This window comes from Schistosoma haematobium, chromosome 2, assembly GCF_000699445.3.
Source record: "Schistosoma haematobium chromosome 2, whole genome shotgun sequence".
Lineage (NCBI taxonomy): Eukaryota > Metazoa > Platyhelminthes > Trematoda > Strigeidida > Schistosomatidae > Schistosoma > Schistosoma haematobium.
The window spans coordinates 20,004,971-20,016,403 of NC_067197.1; positions in this window are offsets into that span (position 1 = coordinate 20,004,971).

The following is an 11,433-nucleotide window of genomic DNA, read 5'->3' on the forward strand; positions in this document are numbered from 1 at the left end:
AACTTTCATATTACCGAGTATATAGACATTGAACCATTTGAACATCTTTTATAATTCATTAATACTTATCGACGTCCCATTATTCTTTTTCATTGTTGAGAACCCCTGTTATTATGATACAAAGTGTTAACACCATTTCCATTTTAAATGGTTAAAACTGTCATTATGTTGAAATTGTAAACAACTGAAGATAATGTTCAAAGGTTTTCATGAAACTAATTTTCATCTATAATTTTCTCTAAATTGCATTTTCAGAATAATGTACTTAAAGTAGCGGCTACAAGAAATAACTTTATTTCACTTTACTTCATAATATTTATTAGTCTTAGAAAGAGTTAAAATAATCCAATTATTGATATTCTTGACCAAATTTCAATTATTCTTCACTAGTATATAGGAATCTTATGCGAACTGTCTCATTATAGCCATTACTTTACATGTTCTACAGAATAGATGAACTGTGCCTAACAATAGAATCCAGTATGTATTTTTCTTAATATTTGGTACTCGTTAACAAAAACTACTAGGTTCTCACCACAGTGAGAATATCAATACTAGGATTCATATGAGTGCTTCTGGTGAACCCTAAAGAAGAATAAATCAGGGATTCCATTACTAATTACGATCCATTTATTTGCTTTTCTACTTTTGTTTTATTAAAGCTCATGAAGAGAACTAAATTTATCAAATTCTTAGCATATTATTCTATCGTTTATAAAATTTCCAGACAATTTCCATTAAGCCTTAGACCTAAATTTGCTACTCGTAAAAAAGTATAATAAGGTAAAAGATTTAATGACTAACATTTCAAATTGTTACACCAGATTAAAATAGTATGCTTTTATAAACTAATAACAAGAAATTAATTCGTTTGAATATTTACATGTTAAGTTAAAAATTTCAAAAGTTACATTGAAAATAAGTATGTATTCACATATAATAAACAAAATTCCTCCTGAAGCCCCTCTAGGGTTAATGCTGGTCCCAAGCCCGGATAAAGAAGGGGGGTTAAGCATGGTGTTAACGACCCCATTCCGTAGAAAATTAACTTTCTAAAAAAATTATTCAAGTAAGTAGTAATAAACAAGTTGAAAGTAAGACGAAATGTGAGTAATACATTCTACCATTCAGTATACCTGCTTCGGTTTTGGAACCCGGGCGGTATCACAGCCTTCACACATATCAAATGAGATCTGTGTGGCGCATATGTATTTGGTGCCTCCTTGTACCAATATCTATGTGTTAAAATAAATAAAATAATATATAAATACCGTTCAGTATCTACACATATTTCTTCTACATGTAGAAAAATAAACAGTTTACCTGTTCACTAATGATAACTCCTAAGAAAAATATGATTCAAAACTAGTTCGACTGTTCATTCGGATTAGTTGTTTAAAACTATAAAATGTTAATCTCGTAAAATATCATAATTATTAGAAAATTCAACTTGATATCCAATGATTAATGGTTTCTAATCGTTTTATAACTATCATATTTATTAGTACTCTTAATGATATCAGCCTATGAAATAAATTGAACTACCAGATTCTTTATCAAAGTCAAGACCCAAACAACATAAGAAATGCTCTTTTTCTCAGATAAAATAAATTACTTGTAGGTTAAACCTAACTATACTGTTGAACTGGAGTAACTGTTAAATAACCTAATAAAAGGAAGCGAAATTCTCAACATGAATAGATGTTATGAAAGAATGATCTATAATATAACAGAATGTTTAAAAGTACATACAGATTTTACTACAATAGCAAACATCTTTAAAATGGACTCCTCTGTACTGAAATAAACAATTTTCGGCAAGACTATAATTTATGGACGAACAAATCAGGTATAAGATAACAGGTTTCGGATTTTGTCGGGAAATTCACTCATCAATTTAGCGAAATGGAGTTTTGGCATTAAAGCTGATATCAGTTCGTGATGAAAACTCTAAATATAGTTTCTAACCTTAACCGTCAATTGTAAATCACAATTCGATGTCGTCACACAGGTTTATAACCCTCATTTGATTCTATTTATTTGGTGGACAATATCAAGGTCAGTCCAGAGTCACTCAAAGGTCGTCCATAAATTATAGTCTCACCCAATTTTCAATATTGGGAAGATACCTCAAAACTCACCAGCCATTGATTGGCTGAACATAGTTTTTAATTCAAGGAATAAATGTAAGCGCTTTCACGTAATTCACATTCTTGAAGTATTCTTGAAGTACATATTCTGAAGATTTTTATCCTAAATCCTCAAAAACAGTAGGATTTATGTAAAAATTTACTTAACATAATATCACCTTTCTTCTTCCGTAATGTTTTGTTTTTAGAGATATCCGGTTATAGTATTCTGATTTTATTTACTTAACAATCTATGATGAACATTTTATAGATATTAAACTAGGTTAACAGTAAGTTTAGAAATATGCATTTTGATAAGAGTTTGGTAGACAGCATAATTTAATTTAACCAGATTATGTAATCAGATTATATATAATCAGTCTAGCGCACGAGACTGAAGGCTCTGACTTCTCATCCCGCAAGCAGGATCGTGGATGCGCACTGCTGAGGAGTCTGACAATAGGACGAAACAGCCATTCAGTGCTTCCAGGTTTTTAGTGATGGTCTAACATCAATCGATTCAAGATCTAAATCATGAATGATATCTGATAAATACATATAATTCATTTTGAAATAAAAAGTCAAATTTCTTCATGAATATCAGTATTTCTTCTTTTACTTATTCATTCTTTAATTTTAGTTTACTCACACCATTCAATCCATTTCAATATATGCCATTATCTGAATAAACAATGATGAGAATAAATATTGAAAATAGTATATAAATGAAAAGATAAAACATTAACAAAATACTTAGAAGAGAAAATAGAATAAAAGACAATGATTTAATTAATACTATTGAATATGGAACAACAAAAAGTCATTGCATTATGTAATCATTTAGATATAGTGGAAGTAAGCAAAATAACGGTATCTTCTTTCTTATCAAAGTATGGTAACTGAAAGTTACTTTTAAAGTTTTTTTAAAGATTTAATCATTAATGTATTTTGAAATTAAAGTAGGAGTAAGTCAAGGGAAAAAAATTCTAGTTAACTTTAATCAATGAAACATGTATAAAATCTGAAATGGTTTATATATGAACAACTGAACAATAGAAATAAATTATTGATAGGATGATCTAAATGGAATGGTCTTTATATTTTCTTCATTGAAAAAATGTAAATCCATTCTTTTTCTTATATGAAGGTTTTATAACTTGTGACCGTCGATTAGAGAGGAGTGACTTATCGATCGGAACAATGACGCGTAAACCCGTATGAGCAGCCTAGAGTTCTGACTGATCCTGCTTCCCGCCTAGCCCAGCCAGTTAACTCCAGAACACAAGTCACAGCCTCTGCGATGTGAATCATTTATTTCAAACGTACTCGGCTTAAATATCAACTAGACAGACCACAACGTACCGTAACATAGAAAATAACATTTGTACAATATTTGGCCAACAGGAAAATGATACAATTTCAAGTCCAAGGATAGCATTGGACTTAACAGGATAATTTTTGGGATATTTTTCTGAATATCCCAACAGAGTTAATCTTATATGTTATAGCATTTCATGAATTTCATGCGTTGTTTAATTCCTATTGGATGAAATCTGTGTTATTTAACGTGTTCTGTTTTGTACTAATTTGTTTAGTCAAATACATCAATATACATTTATATGAATAGTATTTTACCAATAATCTAATGAAATTGAATTATAATTTTTGTAATATGATTAACAAACATAATAAATATCAAGATGGTATGATGTGTGCTGTTGATGTCAATAGATCTAAGTAGTATGTATCATCAACCGAAAGTGAAATATCTGGAGGCAGAAAGATAAGAATATCGAAGAAAAGAGTACAAGAACAGAGAATGATTGAATTGGAAATGAAGCAACAATGATGTCTGAGACGATTGATTGGCATTTTGCAAATGAAGCATTTACTTTAGGGTTCTCAGATTCTGCTAAGATGTTCTGTAATTTCCTATTCGAATACATCCGATTGTACCCACATGTGTTTTCGTTCACTTCAATAGTGTTCCTAAATTGGACACAGAACAGTAAAGTGATCAGATTTATTGAAAGCTCATTATTTCATTTATTTGTTCGAACACATAAATATTGGTATAAAGGGACACTGAATACATATGCGCCACACAATCACCTGATTTGTGTATGGGCTGGGATATTGTTCGGGTTCCCAGATCCAAGCAGGTGGTTTTCTTACAGAGTCACACCCGGAGCCTTCGACCTTATCGTCTGATCCACAAAGTAGTAGAGCGACGTAAGGAGATGTAGTACGATGGTAGCCGGTGACCAACAACAGGTTCACACGCTATTTTTTCCTTGAGGATACTGGAACTCATGTGAACCATTGGTTTGGATTCAGGGTTTTCCAACTCTCTCTGTGTCCATCAACCCGGTTAGATCACCAGATCTTTGGTTTCTGTCCTATCAACTTCGTAAACAACACTCTTACCACGAGAAAGCAATGAGTAGGACTTCCCTGGCATTGGCTGTATACACGTAGCCATATGCGAGCATACCGAGAGGGTAAGTTGACTCTCACCACCCTCGGCCGTACGAAGGCATTTAAGGGCGATTTACTGATAAACAAATATTGAATTAATATTTCAAGAATAATTTTAAAAAATGTAAATTAGTAAAATCATCCTTATTCAAAATTCTCAATGAATTTACTTTAAAATAAGTATGAATTCGTTCAAATTTATACTATTTAATTTCAGATCATATTAAGAAATCAAAACAGATAAACAAAATAGAACTATTTTCTATTAAAATATTTTGTATCACAAGTATTTGTTCTACAAAAAACAAACATTCCTATATCAAATGAATGTTATTATGAAGGTACGTTTTTTTAAAAAAAAGGGATTAATGAAAAGGGAATATAATAATGGAATAAAACAACTAGTTGTACCAGTTAAAATAAATTCAATTAGCATATGATTACCACTTCTTATTGAGTAGTATATATATAGGTAAATGAAATGTTAAATATATTGATAGTTGTATATTGTCTTCATTTGAACAAGTTATGCAAATCTATATTATGATTATTCAGAGTTTAAACATTTGTATACACAGCTTGTGTATTTTATATAGGTTCTGTTTAGAAAGATGTACATGATTCATTCGTTTATTATACAATATTTTGCACCAAACAATACATATTCACTATTATTATTATTATTATCAATGGCTTTATTCAGTATTAGATTTTTAATACAACATAGAATTCTCAGCGCATAGTATTTCAATAAGTTTCCTTTCCTTATTTTTTGATCGGACCTGACGATAATTATTGTGTGATCATCAGTTAGATGTTAGCACTTCAGGAATCAACATTTGAACAATGATCATTCTTTTCAATGTATATTGACATCCACCACAGTGCCTTTGATTGTACATTTTTGTAAGTTGTATGGTGAAAGATCGTAAACTTTTCATAAACGCGCCTGAATAAGTTATGTGAATAATAGACATAATGATGTGTTAAAACAAACAAAAGACAGGTAACTTGTTGAGATATCTTGATATCAGGAACAGGTAGTCCAGATATTGAAACAGGCCGCCAAAGTTCATATAGTTGATTGACAGTATATTTAATGAAAGTATTATATATTGATTCATGTACTGAAATGATATTACTTTCAAGAAAGATAAATAGTATATTACAATCGGTACTACGATTTAGATTACAACTGAACATTTATTTCATTGCAATTTATAGTGAAGAAAATGTAATTAGAAAACATATCACTAGTTTAATATTGAACATAATTTTCATAAATAGTCAGTATATGTCACTTAGTTTCATTTTTGTTGCGAAAAATAATTTGTATTATGAGTGGATAAAATTCTTGAACAACGAACAGTACCTCGTATTCATTGAATAATCCTTGGTCTACAGATATGATAATTGATTATGAGGTCAAGTTAAAATTAGAATGATTAATCATGCACATTTGAATTCCATAAGTGATGTACCTCACGGCTGATGACTATGATAAACCAGTAACTTGATTAGTGATAGCTAAGTTTACTAGTTTAGTTAGTAATTCACCGGTATGATAATCACAGATTCTTAAATTTGGATTTTTTACAGATGCAGAGTTTATTTGTAATTTTACTTAATCAATACAGTAAAAATACAAGGCAGATCATATACATAGTATACGATGTGCAATCTACTTAATTGTGTATAAGATTATCAAAAATCAACTTAAATGTAACGGACATGACCGTTCAATATATTAGCCACATATTAATGATCTTTTCTTATTTCAGCGTTATCGAGGAAAGGAAATAATGAATTGCTAGGATTGGTTATTTATCTTGCTATTCTGTAGTGTTTTAAACATTATGGTTAAATGAGTTTATAGATGAAAAAAATCACCGAAGTCACGTTCATAATGATAATAAAGGAAAGATGTCTGAATGCAAAAGTCATATGGAATTGCTTTTCTATATTCCTCTAAATCACTGTGAAATATAAGATCATACGTTTTGTACAAGTATATGTGTATATGTTCCCAAGTTTCAGACGCTATAATGATTACAACTGACGTCTAGTTTCATGTATTTGTGTGCTACTATATGTTGAAACGTGATTCCTGTGAAAATGTATTAGTTTATTGATGAAATTTTATCGATATAATCCAAATTCACCATATGCAACATTGTAGCTATGCAAAAGTAGATGATACTTTGACGCTTTTACAGAATCAATCATAAGTTCTCTGTAATTTAACTGTTCTACCTCGTGATTTATTTCTTTATAATAGAAACTTTGATCTTTTAGTCAAAACTAACCAGTATTAATCGGTGTATACTATTTGTGTAATAATATAGTGGCCTCAATTAAAAGAGTACTATAAAAAACGATATCACTAATACTTATAAATAGAATAAGTTCTTTCCTACAGTTGTAACAATGGCCATCACAATAACTGATGAAGTTTTCATTATTAAGTTGAAAAAATTTAAGACGTTTTCCAAAATGATAAACAATGGAAGAATTAACTCAGCGATTTGACAAATTATCCATATAAACAGGTTTAATCAATTTGGAATTAATGTATTTAGTTCACAGTTTAAACATTTACGGGATATGAAACTTTAAATAACTATTGTTATTTCTTTGGAAGAAATGTGAAGAGTTTATTCAGTATATCCTGTTTTTTTTAGGGATCAGTATTAAATAACTTCCAAATAACCCTGGAAACCTTTACCCTTACTGAGATAACCTTTATCAATCATTTGAATTCATGAGACAATTGAAGCTATACCACCATGGAAAATCTGGAAACACTGGACAGCCGTTTCGTTTTAGTATGAAACTCCTCAGCAGTGCGCATCCACCACCCCGCTCCCCGCGAGAATCAAACCCAGGGACCTATCAGTGTACAGCGCAAAGGCTTTGCATCTAGACCATTGAGTCGGCATTCAACGGTGTTAATGTCTTACTTCAACCAATTCATGGATTCAACTATTAAATTACTAAAATCTCGAATTGACTAAAGTTATGTGAACTAAGAAAATCTGGTAGTACTGAATAGTCATTTCGTCCTCGTATGGAACTACTCAACAAAGCGCATTTAAAACACTTACAAAAAACGGACCCGATTGTTTTCATCTCTAAATTCAATCAGTTCATGATATGTTTCAGTAATCTTCCATAGTCTTCAGTAGATAGTTATCTCACACCCAACGTAGCTGAACTCCACAGGTCACAGCTCATAACCATGTCTCATAAATTTCCGCCTAAATTAAGTCCCCAGAAACCGAATGATAAATATCAGTGTAGTGCTGGTAGAGACTGTTGAAGTTTACTGAAACCACAGTTAAGGTGGCGGATGCACAATTCAAAAGTCTCATACTAAGACAAAATAGCTGTGATTCGTAATCACGATGGTATTCAATAACTTCCAACCCCCCATTGCTATTATTATCGTAGTTGAAGAGTCATCAGAGTACATCATCACGCTGCATAATACGATGTCTAATCCCTTGTCTTCAGATCTTGTGATAAACACAATATCATTTATTCACTCAATCAGAATCTTACTTACTTACTTACGCCTGTTACTCCTCGTGAAGGAGCATAGGCCGCTCACCAGCATTCTCCATCCAACCCTGTCCTGGGCAATCCTTTCCAGCTCCTTCCAGTTGTTATTCATCCTTTTCATATCTGCTTCTCTTATCCGACGCAATGCGTTCTTTGGCCTTCCTCTTTTCCGCTTCCCTTCAGGATTCCAAGTTAGGGCTTGCCTCGTGATTCAGTTTGACGATTTGCGTAATGTATGTCCTATACATTTCCATCGTCTTTTCCTAATTTCTTCTTCAACTGGAAGCTGATTTGTACTCTCCCAGAGAAGGCTGTTGCTGATGGTATCCGGCCAATGGATGTTGAGTATTTTGTGAAGACAGCTATTTATAAATACTTGCACCTTCTTGATGATGGTTGTTGTAGTTCTCCAAGTTTCAGCTCCGTACAGTAGAACTGCTTTGATGTTCGTATTGAAGATTCTCACTTTGATATTGGTTGAAAGTTGTTTTGAGTTCCATATTTGTTCAATTGTGGGAATGCGGCCCTTGCTTTGCCAATCCTCGCCTTTATGTCTGCCTCTGATCTTCCTTGTTCATCGATTATGTTTCCCAGATATGTGAAGGATTCTACATATTCCAGAGTTTCGCCATCAGATGTGATTGGATTGCTATTCTCCATTTTGAATTTGAGGACCTTGGTTTTCCCCTTGTTTATGTTGAGGTCTACTGATGCAGAGACTGCTGCTACACTGGTTGTCTTCATCTGCATTTGTTCGAGTGTATGGGATAGGATGGCTAGGTCATGTGCAAAGTCCAAATTGTCTAATTGGTTCTGAGCTGTCTATTGTATGCCGTGTTTTCCCTCAGATGTCGAGGTCTTCATAATCCAGTCGATCACCAGAAGGAAGAGGAAGGGAGAGAGTAGACAGCCTTATCTGACTTCGGTCCTTACTTGGAATGCATTTGTCAGCTGTCCTCCATGTACTACTTTGCATTGTAGTTCGTCGTATGAGTTCCGGAAAATATTGACAATCTTCTCGGGAACTCCATAGTGTCGAAGAAGTTTCCATTAATCAGAATCACCCAACCAAAGTTAAATCAGTGACTTCGGGTTTATGGGAAGTTGAAATATCATGTGTACAAGCTCATTTAGTATGCACGAAATCATTAGAAACCAGGAAGAACAGAACAACCTTTTTGCTCTATCATAAAAATTTCCAGTTATATTTCTTGACGAACTCTCTTGAAATCGAACCCACGACTTTTGTATCTTACAACAAACGCTTAACCTCTAGACTAATTACTTACTACCCAGTAGATAGAGAAAATCCTGGCTTCTTAAAATTACATAAGTAAAGTCAGTTTATAATGTAAAATTACAAAATTTAAACACCACCATAGCCTCCGATACTAAAAAAAAATAACAAAATAATCAATTAATCCATCAAGATGTTCAATAATTCTTTAGATAATGATAGTTCACGACGAATTTCATAAATCTTCAGCAACATTCGTGACACAATTGTGAATTTTGGATCGAGGTTAACAACAAAAAGAAAAGACAGTAACGGTTTTTCATTTTAAATGAACCTAAACTCTTATCTGACTCATCATTGTATGATATTTATAGGAGATGGTTAATTTTTACTGTTTACTTACATAAATAAAACAAAACGTTTTAAGACAAGAGCAACGATGAATCGAATTGATAGACTCTAAGTAGAAAAGGAAATGTTAATATCCAATTATGTTGTTTTTCAATAAAAAAATATATCTTTTCCTTATAATGATTGACGTTGAGACATAAATAATTAAGAAAGAAGACAATAGCTGACTGTTATATCTTTGAAATAAGTAGTATAATTAGGACGGAGAAAATTCATCACGCAAATTCATATAAGACGGAAATCTATGTTTCGACAATAAGTGTTGACCTCAGTCAAATTCACAAAATCTGAATTATATATATTTAGATGAATGATAAGTAAATAAGTGTCAGTCGTTATGTTTTTTTTCATAAATTGTTTTGTCAACTAACAATACTTTTAAATGACTAAGCATAACACATTAATGTTTGATCAATTTTTCATAGAAAAAACATATTTTAATATAATCAATTTAGTATTGCCAATCTGTAGATGATATACACTCTAGTCATATTGACTCATTATGCTCCACTACATATGAAAATTATTGTCATATTAATAGGTCTTAAAGAGAAATTTAGTTTGAGAATGATTTTCGTCAGGGGTTGCAAAGCAGCTAAAAAACTACTGGAAAGCAATGTAAAATGGATAGTTAATTTTTTATAGTATAAGACTACTAACCAATGTGTATCCAAGAATCTAGTGGAAATAAGATCATTGAATTGGTCTGCAGCTTTTTAATTTGGCATTTTTTATTCACTTTAGATATTGTCTTGCTTATTAATTGGTTGAACTGTACCACATATAATATTTTATTGAAACATTTGCAGACAATCTTTGGCGAGCATACAATTTCCATGCAACTGAACTTCATAGCTTGTTTGTTATTTTCCTTCTCTTGTTATGTTACATATTATTAACATGTATTCGTTTGTAGACTCATGCGTGTGTAATAATTTAATAAGATTACCATCATCAATGTTTCAGACACTCGGAAATGCACATGATTATCTTAAAGTTGAAAACATCACACAGAAAAAAGGTTAATTGCTAAGAATCATTTTTATTTAGAATTCATATATTTCCAAACCTTCTCCCTTATCACTGATTGAGATTTTCATAGGCAACATGATTAAATTATAGTCCTATCTTAGTTGATATATTAAGAATTCAGGTATTTTATAGGGAACATTTTATATGGAAATCAGTCAGTCAGCTACAACGTTGCCACACCTCGTTAGCACAACATGATGAACACTAAATTCATAGAAGCAGTTACTTCAATTGTAGTAATATATAGAAGATTTCGTATAGGTATATAATACAAAGCGAAAGAACCAGTTGGTAGAAAGAAAGAGATAAAACAATTTTTGTTTCGCAGTTTAAGGGAATACTGAGAGTGTATACGCCGACACCATTGTGATCAATACCTAGCCATGTCACCCACAGTCTCCAACGATTGTTAAAATTAGTCACGCGGACCTCAACCAAGGAGTTTGCATCTATCAACATGGCTCAGACCAGAAATAAGTGACGTCAAGGACTGATGCCATGTTTTGGTTTGGCCGCCCTTAACTTTCTTTCATTCATCCCTAACACTAGTCAGCATTGAGCGTCGTGGTAATCAGTGTTCAGACA